The sequence below is a fragment of the Pseudochaenichthys georgianus genome, chromosome 15, assembly GCF_902827115.2.
Source record: "Pseudochaenichthys georgianus chromosome 15, fPseGeo1.2, whole genome shotgun sequence".
In the NCBI taxonomy this organism is placed as follows: Eukaryota; Metazoa; Chordata; class Actinopteri; order Perciformes; family Channichthyidae; genus Pseudochaenichthys; species Pseudochaenichthys georgianus.
Genome location: NC_047517.1, coordinates 30,169,145 through 30,196,947, shown reverse-complemented (window position 1 = coordinate 30,196,947; position 27,803 = coordinate 30,169,145). Strand labels below are relative to the sequence as shown.

Genomic DNA, 27,803 nt, shown 5'->3' with positions numbered 1-27,803 from the left:
ACCTCAAAGAAAAGTAATTGCTGTTTCTATCTACTGTATGTGCGGATGTGGTTTTAATTGTTTTTCTTATTGTAACTACAGTATATGCCATAAATCCTACGATGCCTATAACATATTTTAATAATGTTGTATTGTTATGGAATCAGCTTTGAAACAGTGTCCCTATTAGGAGATTTTCTAGGGTCTTTTATAAATCCTTCGCTGCAGGGGCATGAAATCCCTTGTCGTTTAATAAGCTCAGAATTTATTCGCTACTGTGGAACATTTTTCCAGATTTCGAGTTAAGTCTGTTATTTGCTGACAGCATTTACTTTACTTTCTTTACTACAGAAATGCATTCACATTGATTAGCGTTCACCCCTCATCTCAGACAACAGACCATAACCCTCAGTGTCATTATCGAAGCTTTGTCGCTCAATGCAGCCATCAGTCAGTGTCAGGCCGGGACCCGACCTAACACGACTCCTGTCCAAACAGCGAGGTCATTCGATCTCTGCTCCTGCCTCATCCATCAGAAAGACGTATGCAGATGGCTCGCGATACGTCCATAAGACACGTACTGTAGACCTCCCTGGCTCTATGTTTAACCCGCTCATAAGTCCTCCTGTCTGAGAAGATCATCCATTTCAAACTTCACGTCTCTGGAGTTTGAAAGATTGTATCATCTGTTGATGTGTTCTTTTATTTGGACATTAATCTTTTGTACATTAACACTAGCTCACAGGACAGGAGTGAAGTGTTAGTCGGCTGGTGCACTGGAGATGTACAAGCCCCCAACTTTTCTTATTACCTAAAACATGAGTTCGACTTAATTGACTAATTCACACTTACTATCCCTTTGGGCTGTGTCAAAGACAGAGAGGAAAGGCGAAAAGGTAAAAGGAAGGGATGATATAACAGTTGTGAACTTGAACAACACTCTCCCTAAAATAGAAAGTAGAGAAGCAAGACTCTAATCTGTGATGCTCTGCTGAATTTTCAGCCTTGAGGTTATCCGTGGACACAGGAGATTAAGAGGTTTGTCGACTTGCATGTGCAAACCTGAAAAGAGCTTTCGTATTATTGCCCGAAGTTCTGAACCAGAGAAAAATGTCTTCTGTGTTGGACACAAACGGTTCCTAAGCTCATCATCAGTGAGAGCATTGGTGTGTTTCTTAATGGATTAGGCATGTCGTACACGTTCTGCAATTAATAATTACAAAGAGGAGAAATATTTTCACTATGATCTATTACATTTTTATGATGTCCTCTATCATCAAGCACCCTGTGGACTCAAAAGACTCTCAAGTTTAGTTTTTTATACTTGTACTTAATCTTGTACCTCTGAACATATGGCAGATGTGGTGAGGACTCAAGTGACCGGCCTGGATGAAAAGAAAATGGAAAATTCATTTAGAAGAAAGCCCCAGGCTGAGAAAGCAATATATCCCATTTATAATGAATGATTACCAATGTCGACTTTTTCTGGTTTAAGATTTCTTAAGAAGTATGTCTCCAATAAAAAAAAATGTCCTTTTTTTTATAATGTGGTTTAACAAACCAGAGCTGCTTTTAACGGAATATGACGTGGGTATAGGAATATTTCCTATGAAGAAATGTCATGGTTGGCGTTGGATGTGTGTAAATCCATTTCCCTCCATTCCCGGCTCACTATTTGCTTACTCTGGGCATAATGACTCATTAATTCACCGCTGTCATCTGCAGCCCACAGTCACTCTGAGCAGAATGAACTCTTGTTCCAGCGGAGCAGAGAAGGAACAAAGGATTTCAGGGGCACAAGCCCTATATTCGTTTCACTCCGAACAGAAAGCCATAGATCCGTTTACGTGTTGACATGATGGGTGTTTTCTAATAAGGATGTTTTGCTGCAGCCTCCGATGCATGTTGTTTTGATTGTGTTTTGCGTTTTTCTAATTTTATTGTCGCTCCTTATTCCCCGACCTCCTTAAGGTCTGAGCTTCAGGTATTTTCAGACTTTGAACAACAGATGATGTTCTGTTCCCCAGTGGGGGATACGGCATTGCTGTAGTCGGTAATTCATTATTATCCCCCCATTTTCAACAAAGTACCCTCTTAAAACATTAAGACTTAAAACATTAAAGCTTAAAACATTAAGAGGGTATGTGTTTTGGAATAGTTTTTCCTAACTAGTTTTACTTGTACCCTAGGGAGCACTTCCGCTGTAGCCATGGGAAATATTTTAAATACAACATTGTTTAATAGCTTTAAAGAATCAATATACAGCATACAGCTGTACCAACAGTGCTGCCTTTTAGAGTGCACACAAGCTAGTAAGCAAGCCACAGGGTAGTCGTATTAGTTTGCTAAAAGTAAGGACACATGGCTGAAACTGTTTCATTTGAATCCATTAGTAGCCTCCTGTTACTGCCTCTCTAAGAATATAAAATTGACCAGGCGAATGTAAACATTTACATTTCGACTATATGAAAAAGTAATTCTAACAATATCGGACTTTATACATAAAAACAAATCCGGTTCAAAATGAGTTTGAATAACAAAAAAGGATAGTTCACATACAGTTTAGGAACTACTATTTTATTTGTCAAAGAGATGAGGCACCAACAAGAACTTCTTGTGATACTCTCTCAGATAATGAGAGTTTTATTTAGTCTGAATTGCTATTCCAAAATATCTCATTAATGACCACTAGAAATCAGAGCGTAGTTATTGTGGAGACATGAGCATGTGCCTCAACATCATTTTATTCTTCCTGGATAATAAATTGTGCCTAATGGAAAGGTCACTGGCATCCCTACGGACAATGAGCTGTGAAATTAAATGAGTCCGAGCCTGAAAGATGGCTTTGTAATGTTGTTAAAGGTCCAACATATACTCTCGAATGACTTCCAGCTCACTGCTGATGTTTTATAAACTCATCTGTGAGCTCCATCAAGTGAACCGTTAAAGTTAATGTTGCATATGTTGTGGCAAACATTTTTTAGACAAGAGAAAATGTACAATTTCTGAAGATGTCTGCAGGTTGTCTGATAAAACAACATATCGCTCAAGTTTTTATATCACCAGCTGCAAGGCTCGGTATCTAAATCCTTCTCTCTTGTCGTTTCTGTTCTCCCGTCTGTGGTCCTGAGGAGATTCTTTTTCAGTATGACTGCTTGACTGCTGCTTGTCTCTCTCTTTGTCACCTCCTGTGGCAGAGGCTCAGCTGTTCTGCCCCCCCCCCCCCCTTGTCACACAGGCATAGAGACACAGCCTGTGTAATTGGTAATAACCCTTCAGCTGTCATAACTGTGGTTCACAGCAGATATTGGAGAAAAGTGAAGCATACCCGCTTTATCACTGGTGTTAGAAATGCTGCTCTGCACCGGTGTTGTTGGAGAATATATATCGTTTCCAGAAGAAGTGCGTTTCATTAGTCTTTCTTTGTGGTTCTTATTTTATCTACGGGAATAATTAGCTTAAATAAACGAAATTCTGAAAATGAAGAATGCACGAATCTCGCATCTCTTCACCATCATTGCTCCGTTTTCAACATTTTCTCTCAGTGAATATGTCCCAGTCTGCTCCTCACTGTTTATGAATGACTGTGCAGCATTATCTGGACAAACAACTTGTGTGAAGACAAACAAATGGCCCAAAGATGTTGTTCCCATGATTTCTGAGGGTTTTCACAACACTCGTAAACTTTTGATTCTCTCTGAAGCGACCCCTTGAAAACACAAACATTTTTCATCATTACGCATGTCGAATTGTGGCCATAGCATATTAAAAATCACCCAGCGAGCCTCACTGACAGGCTGTGTGAGAAATACTTTATCTTCATCTGTATGTTTGTTTTTCTGAGACATACAGAGTACTCTGAAGAAGAGACATATTTTATAATAAGTTTGTTGTCCTGATGTCGTTGGCATTGCCCTTTTGCCTAACATTGTTGCTTCTCTTTTGGACTACAAAGTCAACAGGAAGTATTTCATGACTATTAACGTTAGAAACAGCTTTTGCATGATGGAAGAACATCTTTTTGAAAACCAAGAGTATTCTTTTGTTTTTCCCGGCGCTGAAACATTGCAGTTAAATTCCTTTGTGCATGGATAATTGTTTTGGGTCCTTTTGGGACATTATAGTATAGCTTTCTTTATTCTCTCATTTGTTCGTGTCTCAGCCGAAGCTAAACGAAATTGGAATAGAGTGCAGTGTTTGGGAGTTTTGTTCTCACATTTCTGATGACCGATGGCAGGAGAGAGATGAAAGGCCTAATGTAAAAAGCCATGCATCTGCTTCTTTTCCTCTTACTACCTCCTCACCCGCAGTGCATCTTTTCACAGTCATGAAAGAATGCAGGGGGGTGGGGGTCTGCCCGTCCTGGTCATATACACAGCAAACAGATGCAAAGACACGCACATACACATCCCACCTCCTCCTCCTCCTCCTCCTCCTCCTCCTCCTCCTCCTCCTCCTCCTCCTCCTCCTCCTCCTCCTACTTTATCCCTGTTTTTGTTCACCTTTCTCTAAGGTACGATACACCTAATGGGGACAACAGCCTACGCAGATCTGGCTGAGTGAACACTAAGAGCTTTGAGCTTTTGGGAATCTGAATGTTTTCGTGCCACTTTGCGATATTCGTGGTGATGGAGCCCCACTTGATGGCTTGCTAAATGGGCTGAAGAAATTCCCTCTGTGCAGCGAGGATACACATCATTTCTCAAGCAAGCTGCTTTCAATTATCCATCAAACACAAAGCTAACCATTTACATGGACTTCAATGAGAAGCTTATTTGTACACCAGCTGGATATCACACAAGAGCAGCTCGTTAACGCGAATTAGGTTGTGCTTTGGTCATCTTGCCACCAGACACTGCTGGTGCAGCTCAGGATTTCTCCCCTGCAGTTAAAGAGAGCAGATTGTAACTGCTCCTTTTGTTTGTGTTGCTCAGTTTGTGGTCCCATTTGTCCTAATAGTTGCTTTAATTCTTCCCCCTGTGTTGTTCGCACCTCCGTGCCTAACGCCTCCTCTTATGCTGCCTGCCCACATTCAAAGTAGCTCAAATTGAGTTTTTGGACTGCCAGCCCATAATCAAATGCTTCAGGAGAGATAAAAGAAATGTTGCATTAGAACATCAAAGGGCCCCGTACCCTCACCCCTTTGCACTTCCACACTCACCAAAACATGATGAGATCAAATGAACATCTAAGGTCAGTGTAGCTCCGACGGGTTAATGATGTGGAGACCGCACTCGGGTTCTTAATTCACACTCTGGGCAGATAACTACGCTCAACTCATTCAAGTCTCATCCTCAACCCAGTCTAGTCTCATGCACTTTGCACTTTGATAACCACCCGTTCATTTGAAGCATTTTATGTGAATACATTTGACTGTAATTTGTTTTGGCTTGACTAAGATGTGGCAACATCTGACACTGTCTACTTCACCGGGATCAATAGGTACACGGCACATCTAAATTCAGCAGGTGTGTGAAGTATTCTGCAATACTGATTTCACATTGGATGTATTTCACAGTGAACATTTGATCTTTTCCTGAGACTTTTTCACCAAGGTCTAACTGTTTCTTCTTCTTTCTATCATTAATCTCTCTAAATGGTATTCCCTATTTATCTAAGATTTGTAACGAGCTATTCTTTTGTATGGTTTAGGCCCAAATTACATTTCTGACCTCCTGCTAAATGATGAACCATCCAGATCTCTCAGGTCTTCAGGGACTGGTCAGCTTTCTGTCCCCAGAGTCAGAACTAAACATGGAGAAGCAGCGTTCAGTTATTATGCTCCAGATATCTGCAACAAACTCCCAGAAACCTGCAGGTCCGCTGCAATCTGACTACTTTTAAATCCAGGCTGAAGACTTTTCTTTTTGTCGCTGCTTTTAATTGAACTATTCATATCTTAGACTGCACTGTAACTTTTATTTATTGTATTTTTTCTTTTAATGTTTTAAATTTAAACTTAATTAAGTTCTCCATGACATTTATGAGAGGGACTGCTCGAAAGTAGGATATTTGGGATATCCATCGTAGCCAGGGTTTACGATCAGTTTTTGGGTGATTTGTACTGAGGAACAAGTATCACATCACCGACGGGTGAAAAATAGTGTTTTGGGAACACGGGGTGTTCAGGTAACACTTAAAGACTTTGTTATGGAACGCAAAGCAGAGTAGGGGGCTAGTACACCCTCCTGAGGGTCCGATTGTGGATGTCATGCGAGCATAACATGGTGAAAACAATCAGTCTCAATTAACAATCGGGACGGAAATGTTCGGATTTCCAAAGGGAGGTTCTGTGAATAAATAAAAAATCAAGAACCGAAATAATTGAACTATTCATATCTTAGACTGCACTGTAACTTTTATCTTTTAATGTTTATTTTATTAGCTTTTCTTTTTAATGACTGATTTTAAATGCCATTTTCTTAATGTCTTCCATTTTTTGTTTTTCTTTTAATGTTTCTTTTATTATCTTTTACTGTTTTTAAATGCCTTTATCTGAATGTCTTTCATTTTTGTAAAGCACCTTGAATTGCCTGGTGCTGAAAGGTGCTATATAAATAAACTTGCCTTGCCTTGCCTTGCCTTGCCTTGCCTTGCCTTGCCTTGCCTTGCCTTGCCTTGCCTTGCCTTGCCTTGCCTTGCCTTGCCTTGCCTTGCCTTGCCTTGCCTTGCCTTGCCTTGTAGTAATTCAACTATATTGTACCCTGGCATCTTTTACATCTCTCCTTGTCACTTTATAAGTGGAGTGGGGGGGTTTTGAGTGTGTTGCTGTCCCCTCAATGTGTAGAGATGTATATGAAGCTTTCATTTCCGGCCCTACAAGACGGATTGTAATCCACTGACCTCGACTGAGTGAAGTCAGCAAACACAGGAAAGTGTGTTTGTCTCCGTGTGTTTGCATGCCCCAATTCAACAGAGAAGATGTATTTATATTGCGTATGTGTAATATTCCCTCATTAAAAAAGCTTTTTTATCTGAGTGGCCATTCAGCATAGATGTTGTATTGACCCAGCAGGTATTAAGGGCCGCTTCAAGAGCCAGCTATTACGCACACCTTCAGTTATCGTTTGAGTGTTGCATCAGAGTGGCATTGTTGTCAATCCCATAACCAACATACTGTGTGTAAGCTAAAGACTTGGCCTGGATGCAAAGGCCATAGATAATACAATGTTTTCTTTTATGTATATTTGACTGCTTCCTCGTAAAAGGAGGTTTAATTTATTTGAATCATGCATTTTTTAACATTAATGCTGCTGGTTTGCAGTCAATTCATAAAATAAATAACTGAAGGATTTGTCTGAATGATGACGAACAGCTTCCGACAACATCGATAACTTTCATTCATTTGCAGTGTAGACTAATATATGAAAATATGTGTCTATTTGAGAGTGCAAAGCAGTTCCTTTTTATAATTGTAGTGGCGCTATGACAGGGGTGTCAAACTCAAGGCCCGGGGGCCAAATCCGGCCCACGACTTCATTTCATGCGGCCCCACAAGAGCTTGCAAAGAATATAATATGTTTATTATACGGTTACATGCCGCTTTACAGAAGCACATTGCCCATAAACTACATGTCCCACAATGCATCTCAAATTAGACTTTCAAAATGATATTATCTGATATTAATCCAATTCAGAGGCAATAATGTTATATAATACATTATTTTATATATAGTACATATTTATATATTTATTCTTATATAGTCTTATATATAAAACTGGCCCTTTGAGTGCAACCATGATGCTAATGTGGCCCAAGTTGAAATTGAGTTTGATACCCCTGCGCTATGACCCTTGTGTTTATATTTGGATCACAGATTGGGCTTTTGAAAGGGCTTGGCAGCTGTCTAGTACTCCGTTTTTTTAGGGGTCAAAAAAGGCTGTTCTGCCGTCAGTGTTGATGTCTGAAAACAAAGATTGAATGAATCTTGAATCTTTTCTTAAAATTGGCTCCGACAGCGAAGAAAATGTCTCTGTGCAGAACTCTTTAGAATTTTTTGAGGGCGAGAATGTTTTGCTTTTGGCACATTTTCAAAGCCATTCTGTTTTTCTCTTGATCCTCTTTGCACAGCAAATGACAGTGTTGCAATTTGCTTTCAATGTTTTTAACTCAAAGCGGGTGATTTTTTACATAACTGACAGACCTGAATGGCACTTCCCAAAAGTAGTACTTTTCCTCAGATAACTTATAACTACATCCATTCATTGATTTTAAAGTGGAAATGGCTTTGCCCTCTTCTAAGCATGTTTGTATCAATCCGCTATTGCTGTCTCTTTCATTTCATCTTCAACCCTGATCTTTTTCCTTCCTTCACAGCCTCATGAGCTTCATACAGTGGCTGCTTCACTTCCATCTTTTTCCCAATCAATTTGGACTCATTTCCTGCTCATTGGTTCACCTCCATGGGCTAAGGCAGGAAGCATCGCATGTTGAGCTCATCAGCTAATGGTGATCAGTCTGTGAACCTCTCCGAGTCACAGAAGCTTGCATGCAGTTTGGCCATTCGTTTGAACTTTTGGATGAAGCCCTTTACAAAACCCCTGAGGCAGGGTGTGCGTGTGTGTGTGGGGGGGGGGGGGGGGGGGCTCACAGATTTACGCTATGTCTGTGGTAAGTTAGGAGCATGCCTTCTGTAATGGTGATGCACTGTGATCTGCGTACAGGGTACATTTTAATTGCAAAATCGCATGCTTCTGTTTGCACCGCACACCGTCCGCCCAGTTCAGCAAATATCATCTCATCATTTTATTGGCACTTAAACACTGTAAAATATGTTACCATCATGCAATTCCTTGAGACTGGCACCAACATGACGCCTATCTAATCTCTATAAACACTAATGTCTTACCTAACAGAATTATTATCACCCATATTTCTCTCTGTTAAGCTGCTGTCCTTAACCGAGCCCTCTTCTTGAGTTCATGCGCTTCCCTGAGTGCAACAGAAGGCTTACGGAAGAAGCTAAAATGTGTCCTCCCTGATGTGCCACAAAGATTTTTCTTTTATCTCATACATTTTGAAGTTAGTTTTAGCTGGCAGGGTGGTGACAGACTGTTGATCTGGAGACAGCAGAGCAGCCCTGCTGCCGGTCAGAGAGCTGCACGTACACCTCTCACACAGGCTTCATACACTGAGGAGAAATATGTGGACTGCTGGGAGTCTTCTAAAGGTCTTATTTGGGTTAAGCCGTTTCAGGCCTCTTTGATAGCCTGCAGTTGAGTTTCCCGGCTGACATCCATAAACCAATTAAGAGAATATCCCCGTCCACCTTTGTGTCTGGAAAGGTCCATTAGCACAATAATTCTCCACTGAGCAGTAGGTGTGACTGAAATGTGCTTCCTCTGCTTTCCAGTGCATAAACTGCTTACATATTTACGAAAGCACCGAGAAATCTTAAACAAGTGTTTTTGTTTCAGTCATGTCCCTAGGCAGATGTAGTCTAAGATGGCGTCCAAATTACATGTTGAAGCCTTTATGTATACAGTCTATGGTTGAAGCTCTTGTCTTCAGAGAACGCATGTATGTGAGAAAACTGTCTTTCTTCACGGCGATTATAGCAAATCCAAATGTGGTTTTAATCACTCTGGGTCCACACAAAGCAGAGCCGTGGTGTCTGCACGCTGCACATGAAGTAGCCGCTCTTATCAGTGGGAGCGGATGGAGAGCATCCAACTGAGAGGCTCAGTCTGGCTCCATGTATGTCATAAGTAAGAGGATGACCTTGGCTTAATCTCAGCTGCAGTTCAACCGTAAGAAACACATACCTTTTGTCTCCGTCTTTCAGTATGTCTATCTTAACTTTCTCTCTCTCTCTCTCTCACACACACACACACACACACACACACACACACACACACACACACACACACACACACACACACACACACACACACACACACACACACACACACACACACACACACACACACACACACACACACACACACACACACACACACACACACACACACACACACACACACACACACACACACACACACACACACACACACACACATACACGCATACTTACTGCTGGAGACAACATATACTCCTCCACACCATCAATTCAATTTAAAAAAATACATTTGTGGCACAGAGCAGAGGCTCTTGCAAAGTCCTTACAAGCATGTGATTAGATACTGAGTCATTTGAAGCAGTTACCATGGTGAAACAAATGAAGCTTAAGCTTTGCTTAAAGGTTAAGTTGATGCTTGATCATTTATATCAGGGGCAGACTCGGTAAAACTCCTTTTCATAAGCATTCAAAGAAGTTAAAACCCCCTTTTTATCGTGGCCCAACAGAACTTGCAGGTTCTAAATCAACTCGACACTGGGTGTTTGAGTCAAATAAGATAGGTCGTAAAATACATTAATCAAGGGCAGGTTTGCTTTGTAGTTCTCGCTTTGTAGCAGGATAAGCAGTCAGTGGAAGGTGATACCAATGTATTTTCCGCCAATAAATGTGAAGAGCCTTGCTAGTAGATTTATATTGGAGTATAGCTGGGTGAGATAAGGGACCGCACTAAGAGAAGGAGAGAAGTGTGACTGTGAGTCAGTGTCATGAGATTCAAAGTGTTTAATCCTCAAAATCCAACCTATCATGTTGAAGTTGTTGCCTCAGTGGTTTCTTTTGTGTACCACTGTGGCCCTGTGGTGCAATGTTGGCCTGAGGAGGATGTAGACTCCACTGTGCCTCCTTTAATAAACAGGAAGTCACCAGGTGGTTCTTTTCACCTTGCACCAACACGTTTTACTGCGGCTAAATGTGTGCTGGGATTTACTATCTATTTGTAAGTTTATACTTGGCCTGATTATAAAAGAAGTGCTCACAAAGGGGATATTCATGCATCACACATGCAACTGCATCAAACAAACATTAGCTTACTGATAAATGTTATTTGGAGTATAAGGTGTCAAGTGGAATATGGTGAAAACACAAAATATTTGAAATTAGCGTACTTTAAATAATGAAAGATAAGCAAAATCTGAAATATTTTATTCCTAGCTGCATGAACACCAAAGAAACACATATATTTCTCCATGCATTAAAGTATTCAATTGACAAAGTAACACAGACAGAAGTTCATATCTTCCTTGCTCTTGTAAAACTGTAATTTTAGTATGAATTCTGCTGTGTGTAATACGTTTCCTTTCACATTTGAAAACACACACTTCTTCTCTAACTGTACATTGCCTCCCGACCCAACATTTTTTAAATCTGAGTGTGTCTGGTGTAACAATTATTATATTATTACATGTAACAAAGTTTACCGATTAAACACTATTCTCTTTTCATATAGCTCCCAGTTGCATTCTGAAAAAAAAGCTTTTCAAGATGTTCTTCTTCCGAAATATTCTCTGTGAGACTGAGAGCTAAAGCTTATATAATTACTTGACCTTTTATCTGTTACATTAAAGGAGGGGCCCTCGCATATACTGTATGACACATTTCAGTTTCAAATTGCTGAGCTTTTGTACATCTACATTCACACTCTATCAGGATAATTACCATTGCATACCATTGTGGGAAGAGCCCCCTCATTCACAGGGCATTACATGCAAATTGAGACTCTGATCAAGCCCGTTTTCAGATATAAAGTGGAAACTTGAAAATGGTAATGGCCTCGTTCAGTTCTCTTTATGTCTCACTCGAGAACGCCCCTGCAGACTCAGCTAAATGTGGAGCAGATAGGCTAAGTAAGCGAGGTCGTCCATATTAGGATGAAGTACTCCATCTTGTTGGGATGCCTTTTTATACAATGCAAGAAAACACTCGTGGATTTTTATTTAAATTACTTTGATCTTTATGCAGCAAGTGAAAATGTCAGTGTTACAAAGAGAATCGTCTTTGCCCCAAAATGTCATCTAACTCCCCATTACAACAGAAATGCTTCCTCGACTGACCTTTGAGGTATCATTTGTAAGTATAACACGAAAAGGAAACCAGGGTGCTCATTTGTTTCCTAAAACTGTAAGGGGGAATGAATTGTTTGGATATTAATACTGACTCCCTGTCTTGACCGCCCTCCAATCTGGCACTCTTTACATTTACCCTTCCAACCCAGCAATGACTTCCGTTATTAATAATAGCCTTTTCAGTCTTGGATCCTCTCCATTAGCTTTGATTATTTTTGAAAAGAGGCTACATTTTTTTGTTTTAAATAGTACATTCATATTTGTCTTCTAAGACTTGCTTTAATGAGCTCTCATAAGGTCTGCTTCCTTAGCCCCCGGCTAGATCCAGTTCTGTGCAGCAGGCAACTCTACTAGACCAAGACTATATAAGGCATGAACACTTCCAGAGTCATGAAGACATGCCATTCTTCCCTTTGACAGATATTATCCAGTGGGGAATGGAAGCTACACTACCCAAGTAGATCCTTGATTAAAACATATTGCTTAAAGAAATAATTGAACACTGCTGCAAATGGAAAGGTAGATTACTGAGAGCAATATGAGCTTTTTTGGCAGCGACACACAAGAAGATATACAAATTAGTGGCTGACTAATGACCTTTGGCTCTACTGTAAAAGGCTACATGTATGTTTCATGGAGAGAATGAGAAGTCATTTTTGGCTGAAACGTTAATGATGTGTCGTGATGTGTTTTTCCAACTGTTGAAGCTTGCCTGTCGTTTGAAAAGCTAAAAGATATAGCGAGCTTTAGGTGTTAGACTTCCTAATTTGGACTCATCCTCTTAAACTGTTTGCCTTTTTCTCTCCTTCTCCCTCTGCCCCTTTGCTCCCTGTCTGCCTCCCAGACACCACGATCCGCTCGGAGGAGTATAATCTTGCACCCGCAGTAGACATCATGGACACCGAAAGGCACTCCGCTGAAAGGTGACCTCCAGACACTTCACCTCCCCAAAACATTTGGTGAGTTAAGAGTAAGAGAATCTCTTCTCGTATTCACAAATGACACCATCTTCCCCCTTCTGTCAGCATTTGGCACAAAGTGCATCTCCAAGCTCAATGTGCATGTTATAGTAGACATTTTAAATGAAGTCCTCTAAAACAGAACCATATCTCTAATTTATTTGTCTTGGCTTTTATCAGTGATATCTTTGAATAGAAAAAGTTCCCCACTGAATCATTGATCCACTCATCCAAGCTTAGGACATGCCATTTTCTCCTTTGCCCAATATGTTGATAACTAGTCAGGATAAAAATACAAAAACGAGGCTTCATTTCTAAATTAAGCATGTGTGTGTGTGAGCAGTGTTGGGTGTAACGTGTTACACAAGTAACAGAGTTACAGTAATGTATGCATTTTTGCTGTAACGAAGTAATGTAACGCATTACTAATGACATTTGGGTAATATACTACCCGTTACAATTCTCAGTAACGCAGTTACAACACATTTTAACCCAAAATGAAATGGTGTTTTGTTTTTTAAGAATTCACTAACATCGCGAGACATTCCGACACCGGGTAGATGTGGGGGTAGATTAGTAAACCTGGTGTTTACCCTTCAGGCTCATCAAGATCCCTCCACGTCGCGTCGGGTTCCCTGATCAGCCTGTCGGGTGTTCTTTTCCCCATAATGACCGACTCGCTGCACATTATCCCGCTTATTACACGGCCATATACTAAACAAACTACAGAGCCCATTCCGTGTTCCTCTTATTGTTTACTTCCTCTCTGCCTTCTTCTGGTGACTTATCTGACGCCCAGCTCTCCGTCTTTTAACCTCTTTTCCTTTCTCTTTCTTGATCCTCCTTAGCAACCTTCATTATAGTCCTTGAAAGTGGTCTGTACTGTATTACAACATGTCACATGTTAAGAATTTAAAATCAGAATCGAGTATTCAACTAAGCCGTGTAATAAAAGTTGTTAGTAGCCTTAATGGCCTACACAGTTGTTATGCTAAACCACATTGCCCTTCATTGGATGTATAACGAGCTGCACTAAACTACATGTTAGCATTTAAAATACCTAGCCATTCTTTTGCGGTTATTTTGGTGAAAGTAACTCAAAAGTAATATAAAAGTAGTGTAACTCATTACATTTCAGAGACAGTAATATTGTAATGTAATTTATTACTTAAAAAAGACAGTAATAAGTAATATGCACTATATTACATTTTGGAAGTAACTTGCCCAACACTGTGTGTGAGCATGTGTGTGAAAAACATATCATGATGGGGATTGATCAGACAGCAAAGACCTTCATTGTCTCCATGCATGTGTTTCATGATGGCCCGTCCTCTCTGTTAAATGGAGTAAAGTGCTGTATAAATGCATTCCATTTACCAAATTGCTGTCTATATCCGCTCTGAGGGAGTAAATGAGGCGGCCATTATTCTATTTTTTCATTGTCAGGATTCCCATTAGAAAGATAAAAACAACAACAAATGTTCTTGCACATCACTACATCGAATCACCCTTCTCTGTCTATGGCACTCAGCCCTAACCCTATTGTTCCTAGTGAAGAATTAAACAGAATAAATCTATTGTATATGTATATATTTTTAAATTAGCTGGGTACTGAAGCTGGTTCACTACATGGTGTATTTTTGTGGAATTTTTTGTTTGTTGCTGCAGATAAATACACACTTAGCTTCCACACATTGCATTACTTTACATTACATTACATTACATTGCATTTAGCTGACGCTTTTATCCAAAGCGACTTACAATAAGTACATTCGACCAGGAAGACACAACCTTGAAGAAAACAGAATCATATAAGTACATCAGGTTTCATAGAGCCAAGTATTTAAAGTGCTACTCAACTGGCTATAGATAAGCGAGTCCTTTATTAGTATATAAGTGCTCTGTTAGCAGTTATTTGTTAGTAATTCTATCGCTCGAAGTGGAGTCGAAAGAGATGAGTTTTCAGTCTGCGCCGGAAGGTGTGTAAGCTTTCTGCGGTCCTGATGTCAATGGGGAGCTCATTCCACCATTTTGGAGCCAGGATAGCAAACCCACGTGTTTTTGCTGATGGGAACTTGGGTCCCCCTCGCAGTGAGGGTGCAGCGAGTCGTTTGGTTGATGCAGAGCGTAGTGCACGCGCTGGGGTGTACGGTTTAACCATGTCCTGGATGTAGGAAGGGCCAGATCCATTCGCAGCATGGTATACAAGTACCAGTGTCTTGAAGTGAATTCTAGCAGTTACCGGAAGCCAGTGCAGGGAGGTTTATGTGGGATAGTCTCAAAATATACTATGATGCACCTATTCATCATAATTAGGGGACATGTCAGCTTGTGCAACAGCGAGGCTCGGTGATGTGTTTTTACAGTAGTCGGTTTTTGGGCAACATTGGAGGTCTATGCTTGTTTGGCTACAGAGGCAGTGCTATTTAATGGGCTAATTTCAGTGTTGGGCTTTGTTAAAAAATAAGAACAATATATAACATAAACCTTTCGTTAAATCAGAGAAAGAGAGAACCCTGTGTCTCATCCATAAAGCCAATAAAATAAAATGTACCCATGCATCTTGCCTCATGATAATTTGGATGCACATTCCAGGAAGTTTGTTATTAGCATAAGCCAATGCCCATATAGGGAAGCAGCACTCAGTGGAGGGTGCTAACCATCTGTAAGTTATTATCTGCAGAATCTAATTATCAGCGCACTAAAATAAACAAACATAATATTGAAAATATCCTGTAAAAAGAACCACAATACCGAAACACTAATCCTACTTCCACTACTGCAACTAATAATACATGTGATCTTTAATAATATGCAACGGGATTAGGGGCCGTTATACATAAATGGCCTGTAGTAATGTCAGCTTTGCTGCATGAACACAATGTATGTGTGATTTGATTGAGACAAGGGGTTTGATTTTGAATGAGTACCAGTGAAATGTTGAAGACAGTGTGTTAGCGCAGCAGGATAGATATGCGTGTCAGAGACAGATTAGAGCGGCCGGCATGATGGTTGTACGGCCTGAAATTACACTTGTGACCTGGCAGCGGACATAATGGCATCCAGGCCCTGTATTTCTGTTTTATAATCAAGTATGGCAAAGATCATACTGCACATGTAAAGGACAGGTTTTTACTTGGGGGGTGAAAACAAAAAGGAATAATATTTAATATGTTTGTTGTGTGCTGTAGGTTAGGTTTTTGTATTGATCCATAGCCTAAAGCTTGCGTCAAAACTTTTGTTTTTTGAGTGTCCCTGACCACAAATAATATTTTGCATTCTCTGTGGTCCTTATATTCTGAATGAAAACAAATGGAGAGAGTTTTAAAGCTATACACATTTTTTAAGGCGACACATTTCCTGAGTGTAAGAGAAACAATGCTGATTTTGTATGTACACAGTGCATCCTGTGGCAAAGCTTTTTCTCTGATAAAATGCAGAATTCAATTCAACTTATCCACAAAAAAGTTACTATTAAATGTAGCCGTTGGCGTGAGTGCTTGTTTATGGAAATCATGTTTGCACTGAGGCAGTGATTGATAGCAGACTTGCATCCATATGAGAGTAAAGAACCTCAGGCTATAATCAACACAATCTATGTAAATGGAACAAACACAAGAAAATACATGGAAATCTAGCAAACATTTATAAAAAAACGTCTTTTACGAGCTCATTAGTCAGGGGGGAAAAGGAAGCATAGGCTCAGTGTTGAGGATCCATATAGAGTTCAGTGGGTTTACAGTTTGTCATCCAGTGTATTTGTGAATGTCCAACAGCAGGACTGGTTAAAAGCATTGGAACATTGGATACAATTCAGTCAGCCTTCATTTAATTAGGTCCTCAGTAGCAGAAGGCACAGACATGGCTTTACAAGAGAAATGAATGAGCACATTGAGGCGTGCGAGTGTAGGAAAGCACAGATAAACCATTTCTGTCATCTCATTCCTGGGAATATGATTACCTGTCTGAAATAATGTGTCTGCTCGATGCTTCTTCTATCTTATCTGTTTCATTGGTAACATTGTTACATGTATTAGACTTTCATGATAGTGGCTCATAGTAAGCATTGGTTTTCGTTTAACTGACACCCACAATTGGAGAGATCACTGGGGAAATATTTTCAACAAAGAAGTAAATAGATATTCCAGAAACTTTGGGACATGACATTTGACCATCATTAAAACGTTTTCCTTTGAAGAAGTCACTGTAAACCCACGCTGCACTAGATCTAAGTTGGTCTTAATTCTTGCATGGATGCAAAATGCATCATTATGTCCAGAAAACGTTCAAATTGTTTACATTTTTGAAGCCACAAGCTGTTATATTCTGACCGTCTGTCTCTTTTGGCTGTTTCTAGCTAACCAGGTCTGTCACAGTCAAACTGATGGTTTTCCACTGAGAACAAAAGGGTGAGTTATTGTGAAGAAAACCAGTGGAACTTCATTAGGCAGCAGGGTTCTGCATTATCATACTTCAAACATTTTAAAAAATGTATTCAGCTGCAGTTCTCAGGGGCGCACACTCGCTATTACAGAATAATCCTCGACTAAGTAAGGACATCTCTCATACAATAAGTCCACACACACACACACACACACACACACACACACACACACACACACACACACACACACACACACACACACACACACACACACACACACACACACACACACACACACACACACACACACACACACACACACACACACACACACACACACACACACACACACACACACACACACACACACACACACACACACACACACACACACACACACACACACACACACACACACACACACACATGTATACATCACTTTAGGGGACATTACATTGACTTACATGCATTTCCTGGAGACTTATCCTAACCTTAACCATAACCAACACATGCCTAACCCTAACCATAACACCCTTACCCTTAACCTTACCCTTACCCTAAACCTAACCAAGTCTTCACCCTAAAATGAATGATTCCCCTCATGGGGACCTCCAATTTGTCCCCATAAGGGAGGTGAGTCCCCACACGTGACTATGTAAACAGATGTAGGTCCCCACAAGTATAGTAATGCTAGTCCACACACACACACACACACACACACACACACACACACACACACACACACACACACACGCACACACACACACACACACACACACACACACACACACACACACACACACACACACACACACACACACACACACACACACACACACACACACACACACACACACACACACACACACACACACGCGCACACGCACACGCACACACATCTCACTCTGCTGTAGTCTTCACCTTCCACACAGTGTTTTGATATAATTTAAGCAGGATTAAGGATTTTAAAAACAATTATTTTTGTTTACAATCTCCTGAAAAACTCTCTACCAAGTTAGTATCTCATTTCTCATTAATAGTTTTTTTTTCAGCTGAAAGTGTGTAAGCCGTTGCCAAGGTTCTGTGTTTTTTAGGAATACTAATCATGTTTTTTGTGCAGTATCCTGATCCAAGTCCTTAAATATTTAATATTTTGCAATACCAGAGTAAATATTTTATATGTATGTAACACAGTGGCACGTTGAATACTAGATGCAGTGTAAGCAAAACAGCTTGGATACAGTTTGTTTGACCGAACCATTTAATCTTCCTTTTTCCTTTTTTCCTTCTTTTACACTAACTCAACACAGATATACATAATATTTTGTATACTATTCATTAAATGTTGATTGTCTGTTGGCTTCGTTGGAACATACTTTGGAGAGCTTTCACGTTTGTTCTAAAGTGTTTAACCAATTGCAGCGCCTGAAAAGCAGCGCAACTGTGGCTGAAATAGAAAGAAAGTGACTTTTGTAACTTCTTTGCTGTCATATGGCCCGATATCTATGTCTTTTCCATTCTTTACTGTGTAGACCTGTTTTCATGCTTGTTATTTGATTCAGTGGACAGTGGTGAGCTTCATAAACCACAGGGGTGCTGTGATTGAGTCTGTGGGTTTGAAGTGAAGCCTTTGGGGAGAGATTGAAGAAGTCATGGGCGTTAAGGAAAGGGAAAGTGGCACAGCTGCAACACTGCAGACCCATGGCTGTCATATTTGTTCTGATGTCACAGCCTAAAGGTGCCGTCATGTCAAGACTGAGTCATGTCATTCTCACTAAAGTATACATAAGTGTGATATGCGATACTAATACATCCTATAATGTCTACTGTTAACCGATTTATAATAACATAACGGTGGCTTTTGCACAGTTTTACTGCATCTAGTGTTTTAAAAATGTCCTCAGTATTCACTTGTCTTTTCTCACTCCCTCACTGAGATTTGGGGGGATGATGGTACATGATGATGTTGCTGGTAATAAATCTAATTTGGTTTCCTTCCATATTGCACAACCCTTTAGCCAAGTCCCTTTCCTGCACTTCAGCAGCTCCTCCACTGACTGCCTTGTCCAGAGGCAGCTTCTGCCCAAATGTCTGCCTCTTTCAGTCGATATGTTTGCTCCACAGCAATTTGACTTTTCTGTGATCGAGTTTTCCTGCTGCAGGAAACTTGCCCTATATGCTCAGCAGTAATCCTCTATATCTTTGGTGTTCCTGCCTTATATTATCTGTGAACTTATTATGCCTTTCGGGCGCTTCATAGATATAGGAAAAGTATTTTCCTGTAGAAAGCTATACTACTTAGACTTTCTAACCTCTCCATCATCCCTATCTTTTATATTTATATAACGCATATGACTGCACAAGCCAAAGAAAACCAACATTATCAACGTATATTTATGTTAGAAATTGTGAGCTACGGTATAGAAACGGTCTACTCGCCTTATTCTGCCTTATCTCTGGATGATTGTCTTCATTTACAGCAACATCATAGCACCTTTTAAAAGGTGTTCATACTGTAAGTTTGTGTAGGCGGTCCTTTTTTTGTACTTAGCAGTTTTTGCTTGCCAGGTAAAGTAATAACTGTGAACACTGGATGGTTACAGCTTCCATTTGCAGGTTATGTATTGTTCATTTTGTGTAAGGGGACATTTTAGCACATGGACTTGAGTCACTCTGTCTTAACAACCTTTTTCCACCCACTTATATGTTATGTTTATGTCCATACCTATATTATGCCCATAGTGAAAGTTAAAGGGGAAATAAGGCACTTTCCTAATCTTAAGAAACATTTCTTTGAATAATACTTTTAAGACTGACAATATTTTTTATTTTTTTTCCCTCACTTCCATTTTTTGCTCCTCCCACCACAAAATTCCCTTGTTTTATTATCCTTCCTACTTCAGCTTCCAGAACACACAGTCCCATACCTGCTGGAGACAGTGTCCAGATGTATCTCTCCACTTTTTCTCCCTTGGCATAAATATATTTTTATGTGGTGGCTTTCGATTCATGCAGCTCTTCAGTCAACCCACAGACATGTTATTCTGCGGTTGTGGAATGCATCGGTGGAAACAGTTCTGTAGTCTACCCTCTGTACAGTGCATGCTGCAATATTTATTACCTTCTATACACAATCCCCTCTCTTGGGACCCTTCATACATCTTAAAGTATACCTGCTACACATTCCTTTTTGTTGGCTATCATCAATCAATCAATCAATGAATGTTTATTTATATAGCCCAATATCACAAATGTTACATTTGTCTCAGTGGTCTTCACAGTGTGTACAGAATATCAGTATGACAATACGAGACCCTCTGTCCTTAGACCCTCACATCGTACAAGGAAAAACTTCCGGAGAAAACCCACAGTTTAAAGGGAAAAAAGATGGATTTAGCTGTAGGTGTTTGTAGCATGAAATGTTTTTCTACGGGAAACAACACTTGGAAATAAAGAAATCACTACTGCTCAAATCTGGATGAAAAGAGTGTAGCTTCTTTACACAACATCATGATGCCATTTAAGAATAATTACAGGCAGTACAAATGACACTTTAGTGGTTTGAGTACAGCACTCAATTACATGTAGAAATAAATGTTTTAAAACAGTCCATTTAAAAGCAAATAGTTTATTCAGGACATTGTATTGACTCCATTCCACTAAAAGTGTTGTTTTACCACTAAAGGTTATTGACTGGAACATGGCAGCACAGAGTGGAATAACACAATAGCAGAATATTATTTGGAAAAGGAAAAACTCCCTTTAATCAATGGTTTTTAGGCTTTCTATTTCTATATCAATTTGCAGCCCGGTCTTGACTTTAGTTTAGAATCTCTCTGCTTCTCTTTGATAAAGAACAGCATCGCTGGTGTTTCACTGCTGGATCGATAAAACTAAGGGAAGTAAAAGTTTGCAACAAAAGAAATTGGATAGCCGTGGCTTGTTTATTGGGACGGCGGTGCTGGTCGGTTAGTCTCAGCACTTTGTTCCAGACTGAAATATCTCTCTAACTGTTGTCGACTACCATTACATTTTGTACAGACATTCACTGTCTCCAATGGATACATCCAAATGGCTTTAATTATACCTTTTCGTTTTTACAAACCTATTGCCATCCAACTCGGTTTAAAAAAGTCATGTTTACTTCACGCGCCATTAACAAATCAATATCCTTACATGTCCATTTATTTCATTTATGACCAAAAAGCAATGACATTCCCACAACAACATGTCCTGTTTTCCATGTCAAAGGCTTTTCCAAGACGTTTAAGCTACAGCCACACAAATAAAAGGGAATAGGTTGTGCATTTTGTATTTCTCCCTCACATGTATAAATAAATCCAGCTTGAAAGGAGCAAACACATTCTCCCTTTCCGCTTTTGGTCTTCTTTCATACTACTTGGTTTACACAACCCCTCAGGAATGTTCCCTTCACAAAGTTAATGATAGAAATCAAGGTATGCGTCATAATAGCATGGTGATGAATTAATCAACTGTATCTTCTCAACACTGTATCTTAGACCTGTATCTGGATATGTGTCTGTTGATGTTGGACATGGAGCTGCTGTGACGCAAGTCAAATTTCAGATTTGATCTGACAAATAAAGTAATATCATATCGTATGTATCATTATTATAATAAAGGATTACAGATAGACAGTAAAGTATTTAGACTTCTTAGCTGAGCATTATCAGTGCTAATTGTCTGTCCTGACAAACAGACGTACCCTCTCAAGTTTTTTCACAAAGGTTTCAAAAGCCAACCCAACAAACACATGGGCCGTCATCTCTTCTCATCTTTCTTACTCATTGTTGTTCCGCTATGTCGAAAATTCTGTATTTTTGTCCAAATGATTCTGAGCTGTAACCAAATGTAAATTTCTCTTATCTCAAAACGCAGTTCTTTTCTCTCCTAACCCTCTCCTTAGTTGTTCCCTGTCTGTCTCACAACCGCCCTTACCCACTTTTCTCTTTCCTTTCCTTAATTATTTTTCAACAGGACATCTATTAAGAGAAACTGGTCCTGGTATAAGGCATTGGGTGCATTATAACTCACAGATTCTAATTCTGTGTGATAAAGACTGCTTATAGAGCGAGGGGGCATCTGTCCTGTGGACCCTTTCTCTGCTCCAGAGCTGCTCTGAACAGAAATGCACCATGTGTTGAACAGTCAGGGGTGAATTCACAAAGCGTGGTTTCCGGTCACTGATACCTCCATGAATTGCACATCACTTGCAACCACTCACAGAAGGCAGAGCAGGGGCAGAGAGAAAGTACAAATTACATTTGTAGGTTGTGACAGTACAAGCTCTGACCAAAGAGTTGCAGAGGCATTACTCAAAACATATGGCAAGGAATTTAAACATGAGAGAGAAAACATATTTCGGTTTCAATATCCATAAAAACAGCACTCAATGCCGCCATGATGAATGGACATACTGGACATAACGCCCCATGAATGCGCTTTAATTGCCACTATATCTCTGAGAACGCTAATGGTTTCACTGTTACTGGGTGACTACTGGCGCTGATCATTAGGACCTTATGAATTGAGGCTTAATTGCGTAGCTAGGGCCAAATGTATGCATATTAGTCTTTTAAATTAGCTTCAAAAAGCACAAATAGCACTGAGATGCTAGGTGAAATTCAAGCTTCATTATTTCTTGTCTGCAAAGGTTCAGCCACAACACCTTTGGTAAAAGGGATTTGCAAACTAGAAGTATTTTCCATTCCACTTCGCTTTACCAGGATGGAAAAAAGTTCGTTTTTCCAATATGTAATGAATGTTTTTTGTCAAATATATTCAGGAATTAAAGTATTGGTATTCATAATCTTGTGTGCTTTTTCTTTTATCTCCCAATTCATTACTCACCTTCTAATGCTAACATTTGATTCATTTACAACTATAGCTATGCTTGAAACCCTTTTCCGATTTTAGGGGTCAAGGTGTCGGAAGATCTGATTGATGATTCTGGCTTTAATTAGTATAGCCTGTTTTAGTGATATCAGCAATTCTTTACAGGCTATGCTAATCTGTGCCAGAATTAGCAATGCAATTGGAACGGACGCATGTCTCCGTGACGTACCCGGCGATGATTTTTGTTCCGCGGATGTTTTTGGAGTTTCTCTTTTTATGGTTGGACTGGTTCTGAGTGATTGCTGAAACGCCCGTCTATCAAGGTGCAGGTCTGCAGACAAGATATCCTTTGAAATGACCAGAGTGGAGAATATGAGTTTACACTAGGTCTTTATGTGCTGCAGTCTTTTCTGAGACATCCAATGTGAAGGATTGAGTGTAAATGTCAAATATGATGTCAGTATCTCACTAACCCCTTACCTGTATTCTTCTTTCAGCGTTGTTATTGGATAAGGTGGATAATTGATGTCAAAAAGTACCATCCAGTAGCTGCTGTCATGTTCTGTTGTTCTGCTGCGATGTGAGAGGTGCCTAACCTGTAGAAACGTAATGTAATAGCATTCCAGTCCGTTTGGAAAAAGCTATTAACTCTGCAAAAGCTTGCTTGACCTTTATGATGATAAATGTATAATGCTATATATTCTTTACACATCACATATGGAGCCCTCCAAAGACGCTATATATAGATTCATTCTATCGTTTTCATGTTTTATTCATTTTGGAAGTATTTTGAAGAATCTGTGGTAATCCTTCACAGTTCTATTACTACCATCATCGCCCATACATTCATTAGTTCCTTTGCTATATAGTCGTTTATTTTGTCAGACGAAGCATAAACGTACTGGACTTTAGCTGTCAAGCAATGATGTAATATGTAAGAGCAGATCCTTGAGTTCCACGCATGTTGAAAACGAAAACAAAAGTGTGTCTGTAAGCTACACAGATTTATAAAAAGAGGACATCAAGTTTTCAGAGTAGATGCTGATCGTGAATCTTCTGCCCAAAGTGACTGATAAATGTGTCATTTACAATTGAACGGTCGGGTGCAAAATCAATCAGCACTGAAATCCTAGAGCGAGAGTCTTTACTCCTGGCAGAGGATTTCTTACAGATCTTAGTGTATAGATTAAACGTATTGAAGGTATAACAGTTTGATGCTTGGACTCACAATTGAAAAATGGTGCTTTAACTCTGGGACAATGTTCCCTTTGTGTGACTTTTTTTTTTTATAACAATATTTGTATCGAAGTTTTCAAATATAACGAACATTACACATACATTACAAGGTCAGTCTAGGTGGCAGATACAGTGTAATCAAATGATTAGGCATGTAATAGAGGTCAGTATACAGATGATAGAGGGATAACAAAGTACAGAGATCTGAAAGAATATGACGTGGGCTACTACACTTTATAATATTATGCCCGTTGCCCCCCTCCCCGCCCCGGTCTTTGGTTTTATTGATCATTACCAACATTATTTTCAAAAACTCCATGAAGCACCCCCAGATATGTTCAAACACGAGCCAGCTTTCCTTTGGTAATGTATGTTATTTTTTGTAAAGCCCATTGTGTGACTTAATGAAACGGCTCCAGGCGTAGATGGAGCACAGTGTGATCGGAGTGATGCTGAGATACAGGTGAGCTGCCTGGCTCTCAGGGACTGGCATTCTGCTCTGGCCTTTGATTGGCAGGGGAGCAAATGGCTCCAACATCTGCAGGTATTAGGATCAGATGCTAAAAAAAGACACACTCACACACAGAGACAGACACATAACATTTGTGAACACACACTTAAGCACACATGCATTGTGTGTGACTGGCTTCAGATGTACCCTCCAGCCCTCTCTGTTTGTCCGGCTCCGAGCAGGAATATCAATCCAGCGGTTTAGGCTTCACTTTGAAGCAGCCAGTAGAGGGAACGTGCTCTCGTTAGCATAATCACTTTTTCTCATGGACGTCCTTTAAAGCTTAATGTTTGAAGTCATTCGTCATTAGTCATTATTTAGCTTTCACGAGGGACATGATTAAGTCTCTATATCTTGACCTCACACACAATTTACTCTGAATTTGCAACATGCTCAAGACTCAATGTGATTGATTCTGTTTTCCGGTGTATTACTCTACTGCCCGCTGTGTCATGTTATCTATTCTACATCTATGTTGATGAATCATCTGTTCTTATGGAAAACGGCAATTAACTTGCATGTTTAAGATCCCATCCATCTTGTCCTGCTGTGTTGAAAACACTAATGTGGCTGTTTAAATCAGACGCACAGAGCATTCGACTTTACAGAAAGCCAATGATTGCATTACTTCCCCCGTTACATCAGCTTAGGCCAAACAAAGTTAATGCTCTCAATTATTATTATCCCTGTCCGTCTTGTGTCTTCTTTATCAGCTCATCAAAGGAAACAATATTGGAATTGTTGGGCTAATTATGTTAATGTAACTTTGGAGAAACTAAAGTAATTGGTTTAACTTTTAATGTCTTAATATCAGACCAAATGGTTTTCTTTTACATTATTGTACCCCATGTTGTGTGTTTATGGATAGATCTAAGTGATTTTTATAGTTTGCATATCAATGTGACATTTCAGACCCACCTTCCTCCTCTGTCTGTTACTTTGAATTCTCCTTACAGTGATAAACCCGTGTAACCTTGTCGATAACATCCCCGCTGAATCCTGCCCATCAGCAGAGAGAAGGAGAACGGAGTAAAGTGCAGGGCCCCTTGAGGTCACCTCTGCAGTGTTATACTCCAGAGCACCAGCCCCCTCCATTTAGCAAAGCAATTTGACTCATTACCTTCCTCCTCTCCAAACTGTACACATGGAAAGTGTTATGCCTGAGCAGCTATAGGCTCTTAAGCTTCCGTACTTTATGAGGCTCCCGCTATGTGTGTGGGTGCATGAGCGATCGCACACGCTGAGGAGCGCTGCCTCCGTCTCCAAACATTGATAAGACGCTCCGAGGGGGAATTTCTCTATTTCGTATCATTGCCCGAAGCAAACAAATAAACTATAATGCTAGAGTTACATTGTCACTTCTCATTTGCAGTAAATCAAGACGAGAACACATGATAAGTAATTGGAATGCCAGTCATTTGCCGGTGCATTGAGGAAAACATGAATCAACATGAATCAGAGTTATTGCTGGTTCTGCGGCGGCGGCCAACATATTTGACTCTCTGCTGTGTTTGCCAGCTGCTTTGGATTTGCACAGAATATATTGCACTGATTCCGACAGTGAAAGATTTTTGAGAACGTGATGGAAACCAGCGTGTGATAAGAAGAGACATTCTGTCTTCAGAGATGTTCAATGCCGTCTACACTGAGACAGCAGGCATTGTTTAACATCAATGAGCAGAACTGTGCGTTTTGTATCAAGACAATGAGGTTCCTTATTTGTCAGGTATTTAACATGTTATCGAAATGTATCCACTCACCATTCTGTATTAGCGGTAAAGCTTAAATAATGTATCGATTAGTCAAGAAAATGAGGGTGAATAATTCAAATAGCTTTTAAAGCAGAAAGCCTGCTTCTACATGTTGAGAATGTGCTGATTTTCTTTTTCTTCTACAATTTATGTAAAATAAGTAGTTAAGGGAGTCTTGGTCGGAGATAACAAACAATTTGAAGTGGGTTTTTTCTCCGGTGAAATCACAATGTTCTATTACACGGAATACACAGCATTCTCGTAAGACTATGTGTCGTGTTCAGAATAACTTGCTTTAAAGCAGAAGACAGATAATAAAATGTTGCTTGCATCGTTAATCAACAGATTTGATTGCAATTACAATAAATGTTTATGCTGTGTTATATGTTCATTTAAAATGGTCCTGTTCTGTTAATCTTCTAGCATTATACTGGCTCTGTTCTTGTCTTTAAGCTATGAGATTGTCAAAAGGATGGAAATGGCAGTTTTTTGCCTGATGTAGAAAAAATGCGACTTTAATGGAGCTTCATGTAAAATATATTTTTAATTTCACAACAAATTGAAGCCCTGCTGCTCCTTGTCCATCAGCTAAGCTAACTGACAGTGTGATTTGTGAGGTGCAATAATGCTCACAGTCACTTTCCCTGTGAATGATTGGAGCCAAGAATACCACCCTGTCCAGCAGTTAATGACTGTCCATTGATTCAGAGACCATCCCCTTTTAGCTGAAAAGAGAAAAAGCCCTCCAGAGGATTTGTCTTCCCTGGAGATGCTTATGTAAGTCACATATTTCGTTAGCTAAATGCATGTAGCTTAAGTGTCTCTCTTGGGACATAACCAGCAGAGCATTACCAACGTATTAGCCTTAACAGACCCTACATCAAAAGTCCGCTCAACATTTGATTTGCAGGCGTGTGCTGCCTGGTTTATTTGCAAAAGCTAACGTTGTGTTAAAGTGGATTTGTATGCCCAGTCAAACATGTCTGCTCTCCAACATTTCCTTCCCCCAGTGAGACTGAGGTCAGTTCGAGCTGGCTGGGGTCTGAATATTCATGATCAGCTCAAAGTACTGTTGGAATTGGATAACAATTCATTTTTTCAGGCGGAATTCAGCTCATTTAGAAGCACTCATTTGATTTGATTTAAAAGCCACGATTTAAAGTGTGGATTATTTCTCTTCCCAGTGGATTTCAGCAGCAAAGCTTTA

At 39.9% G+C, this 27,803-nt stretch overlaps 1 protein-coding gene across 3 annotated transcripts in view; it reads left to right on the top strand.

Moving 5' to 3' along the window:
- Positions 1–27,803, top strand: part of chrm3a (cholinergic receptor, muscarinic 3a) — a 67,465-nt gene that overhangs the window by 582 nt on the left and 39,080 nt on the right. Inside the window, exon 2 of one of the 3 annotated variants that reach the window (XM_034100055.1) lies at positions 12,744–12,858. The exons of 1 other annotated variant lie outside the window; for it this stretch is intronic. The gene's annotated coding sequence lies outside the window, so the exon portion shown is untranslated. Of the gene's footprint in view, positions 1–12,743; positions 12,870–27,803 lie in introns of those variants that run through there. One more of the 3 variants, XM_071205623.1, reaches the window with a different exon arrangement.